Raw genomic sequence first — 5,070 nt, 5'->3', positions numbered from 1 at the left:
TATCATTGTCAAATTCCTTAAGCTGATTTTATGCATTGATTAGTTTTAGAGATACTGGATTTATAATATTATGATATTATTTCATGTTTTGAATTACAAATGTATCGGTTATTATTGCTTAGTTGATTTCATTCATGACGTTAATGATGTTTTGATGATTCCTAGTTAGTAAATGTGGTTTATTTTATAAAAATGTTAACATGATGTCTTTAATGATGATTATGTTGTATTGATAGAGATACATTATTATATGTACGCATTTGATGATACTTACCCCATACTTGCATGTGTATGGTGCGCGTGTTTATTTTATCTTTCTGTCTGACGTGTTTGATGTGGTTAAGGGAGGGAGTCGTAGTCACCTGCTAGCTGGGATCTACACGATGAACCACTCCCTGCCATTGTCTGTTTAGTTTAGATATATTATATACATGTACATGCTCGTCTTTTATGCAGGATGCAGGTACCGGGCATCGACTTCCCTGAATTGCCAGGATGAGCTTGCCCTATTACAAATATTCAAATGGTGAGAATGGGAAGATAATGATCAAGTCCAATCCTAGCCATAAGCCTATAATACTTGTCCTGCAAGTAGGACTCGTAACAGACTGTCTACCCTTTTTAAACTCGTGAGTATTTTATGCGTATGTTGTTTTGTGAGTCTTTGATGTATTTTCTATTAATTAAGTCTAATTAATAGATTAAATTAATAAGTTAATTTAATGGAGAATTATTATGATATTATGAATATTTAATTATATTTAATTAATTGAGAAATTAATTAAATATAAAGAATTGAATTGGAAGATAAAAATTTTAAGATAAAATTTAGAACATGATAATATTTATTTAATTTAATAATAATATATTTAGAGTTCATTTTTAAATAAATGCAAAATATTATTGTTATTTAAGTTAATAAATATTTATCAAATTAAACATTCAAAATATATTAAAAAGGAAAAGATATTAATTTATGAATAAAAGATTTAAGTTTGCATGATGCGTGTATGAGTTTAAAATATAGAAAATTAATTAAAAGATAAAAAAATATGTGAACTTGATTAAGATATTTTATTAAGTGCACATGAGATTAAAGTTATAAATTTATTAAAGTAAAGTAAAGTGGAAACTTAAATAAAGTAATTTAACAATTCACTTAAAGTGCATGAAGGAATAATAAAAGAATATTTTAATTTAAAAAGGAAATTAATTGTGCATGAATGAATTAATTAAATGAGAGAGAATTAAATATTGGAGATAAAAGTTAAAGTTTAAATTTAGAACGTGATTATATTTATTTAATTTAATAATAATATATTAAGAGTGCATTTTTAAATAAATGCTAAATATTATTGTTATTTAAGTTAATAAATATTTTTATCAATTAAGTTTCTAAAAAATGAAATTAAAAGTGAAAAGATATTTAATTATCATTAAGATTATAGTTCGCATGAATTATGCATGAGTTGAAAATAAAAGAAATTACTTGAAAAGATTAAACATGTGAAATTAATAAAGATATTTAATCACATTAAGTGCGCATGAGATTTATAAGTTATAAATTGATTAAAATAGAAGTGGAGTGGAAATTAAATAAAGAGATTTAATAATCCATTTAATGTGCATGAAAATGTGAAAGATAAGATAAATAAAGGTTGATTTTAGAGTTAACGAAAGGGGATCAAGAGACCTCTGGGGTAAACGCACAATTAGTGCCCCGATTATAGGAAGAGAACTCCTTATCAAAATTTGAGGGTTCATTTTTCAAGGGAGATTTTTTGGAGACAAGTTTTTAGACACAGGTTTCAGGGAACACACGTTTGGAAAGGGGAACAAAGAAATCTTTGGAAGCTTTGAAGGGTTTGGATTAGCAAGGGTTTCACCAGATTGTTAGCATCAGATCAAGGTAGGGTTTGTGAACCATTGTAGAAATATTTTCGGATCTCTGTCTTCTTCGTGCTTGTTGAAATTGATTTCTAAAATTCCGGTGTATGAATCTTGCCACCCTTCCTTCTACATCTTTTGCTTTTTGATTCCATCTGTGAATCCGGATTGAAAAAACTATTTAAATAACCTCGTTCTGCAATGGAAAGAAATTGGTAATAAATCGGGATCTAGGCTTTTGAATTAAATTGAAATTTAGAAATTTAAATTTAGAAAGGGTTTGTTTGTGGAAATGAAAATCTTAAGATTGAAAATTCAAAGGGTTCGATTTATTTTTCCTATTAGAATGAAGTTTCAATCATGGATTAAAAATATATACATATTTTAATATGAACTGGAAGAAGAGTAGTGTAAAAATGATATATATATATATATATATATATATATATATATATATATATATATATATATATATATATATATATGTGAGATAAAAGAAAGATTATATAATAAATTTTATATATACACAAAGCTTTTAATTATAATAATTGTAATAATAAAACATTTTTTTTGAAATTTTATAATTTTTAAATTTAAAAAAAAAATAATATAAAAAAATTAAATAAAGTATGATGAGGGAGGGATTAACCCAACCCCCACCTCACCTTTTTCTCTGCCTGCGTCGCAGCCAGTACTGCTGACGCAGTAGTACCCTGCTGCGGCAGACCTCAGTCTGCAGGCCGACGGGCCTAAAACGCTTTAGTTAATGCGTTTGATTTATAAAAAAAAAATCTTGTTTATAATTTTTTTTTGTTTTATATAAAATTTAATTAATATTTTAATAAAAATAGATTATGGTTATTACATTTTGTAAAATGTTATAGTATTCAAATTGTAATTAATTTTAATAATTGATTATCAATGTTATTAAAGTTAATTAATAATGAATTTAAATTATTAATTATTGATATTGTTATTAAATTCTATTAATATATATTAATAATTAATTAAATACTATTGATATACTTTAATAATTAATAAATTAACTTAATTAAAAATTAGTTTAATTAAAGTTAATTAATAATGGATATTATTTGATAAAAATGTAGGATTAGATTATTGATTTAATGGAAGATATTAATGAGAGTTTAATGATTTTAATAAAGTCGAATTTGTTTTATTTAAAATCATTAAGGATTCTTTTTATAACATAAATAAATAAATGATTATCCTTAGCTTAGTTATAAGGTAATTGAACAATCATTTAAATATAGAAATGGGTTAGTTAAAAAGGAATGATTGTGAAAACTTATTACCTCGAACATGTGTTTTACTGAAAATGAAACCTTATGTTCAACTTAACTACGTAAGTTCGATTAAGCCAAACATGAAACTTACTCTGAGTATCTGTATGGTTTTACTTATACTTCCTATGCTTGAGATTTTGGCATTGTTTAGACGTCGACCAGTCTAGGGAGTACACCAGAGGTTGTGGGAATTCTTTTATACCAATTATGTGGCTAAATGTTATGATGATTCTTGTGATTCAAATTGGAGTTTATAATTATGAAATTTGTTTTGTGAGCATTTATGTGTATTTGGATTTAGTTTGATCCATCTTATTATCAGTTTTCCTGTTAAGGAACCGAGTTTGATCTTTATGGGTGTTGTGGTATGGGACACAACTATGTGTTTATGTGCTTAGGAGAGGTTGTCTAGGTACGTGACTTGGGAGTGGCTTGCATAGGGGTCCGGGACCCAAAGTGGTCAGTACCAGGGTAACCTAATGCAAGTTATGTAATAAGTGATAATCTAGTAATTAAAATTTATGGGGGGGAAACACACTAAAAAGATAAGTTAGAGATTTGATCCACCCATGCCTTTAGTGCTTGTATAGACTAAGGATGGGAATGAGATGAGTGCCTCGTCTTCTTGAGAGGGCTTTCTAGTTTCCATATGTGTGATGTTGAGGGTCCGGGGTTCTGAGTAACCAGTCCAGGCTAACTCAACGCTTGAGGGTCTGAGGTCTCTTAAGAGATCAATCCAAGGTAACTCAAGCAGCCATGTGATGACACTCCCTAGTATGTAGCCTGAGTCTCCTCTATAGATTTTGTGTACCTCTGGTGGTGTACTTATTATTGAATGTGTTTATTGTGGTTACTTACTTTCATTGATGAGGATTGGTGATTCACGGATGTTGTACTTTTGACATGTGGCTTTTGACTTGAGGTGATTATCTTTCGTTGACTTTATCCTATGATCTTGGTATTTGGTTTATACTTGGTTTGTGTATGATGTTTGGTTATGTGGTGTCGGTATTGGATTGAGTGTTGTTTCTTTGGATTATTTTATCTTCTTAAGTAGTATGTGTTACCTTTGAGGTAGTTTTGGCTATTAGGGGTACCTTGCCTAGGAATGTTTTATGTTTGATAGCCATATGTGGATTGTTCATTATCTTCCCTACACGGTGGGAGTGGAAGCCTGACTAGGTAACCACGCGGTCGGGAGGTAGTGTCTTCTTACCATTTGGGTTCCCCCTTCACATTGCCAACTGTTGGATGTTTGTTGCAGAAGATGTACCTTTATCATTCTTATTTCTTATTTCAGAGATTTCTTTTCAGATGATGTATATATGTTATCATGTATTTCGATGTATTATATCTATTCTCACATACCCTGCGACATGTGCAGTGGATGTACTTTCATTGTATTGTTTATACTTATGCATTTGCTTATGCGATTATGTATCTGTTATTTCTTTATGATCTTGAGACATTGTACTTGGAACTTAAACTAATTAATTTAAAAATTATTAAATGTGACTCAACGTAAAGGAACTCTTGAGGAATTGAAATTGTATCTATATTTGCATATGTGTATTTGATGTGTATGTTCATATTGCTTCCACTGTAATGTTATCTAGATGTTGTTTAAACTTTAAAAAAGAAATAGTTCAGTAAACATTGTAACATGTTAGGTTTATTTCTCTTGGGTTCCTGAGCAGGGCATTACATCTGGTATCAGAGCTTGGTTTCAACATTGGGAACTTTGGGCATTATGTGCGTCATCACTTGAGCAATTAGTAAACTTGCAACTTATTTAAATGACAAACTTATATTGACATCAAAATTGAAACCAAATTGTTGAAGAAACAAACTCTGAAAGGATACAAATTCTGAACAT

The sequence above is a fragment of the Cupressus sempervirens genome, chromosome 10 (assembly GCF_028749045.1).
Source record: "Cupressus sempervirens isolate cs-2001-9-10 chromosome 10, ASM2874904v1, whole genome shotgun sequence".
NCBI classification, from domain to species: Eukaryota; Viridiplantae; Streptophyta; class Pinopsida; order Cupressales; family Cupressaceae; genus Cupressus; species Cupressus sempervirens.
This window is presented reverse-complemented; position numbering follows the sequence as displayed.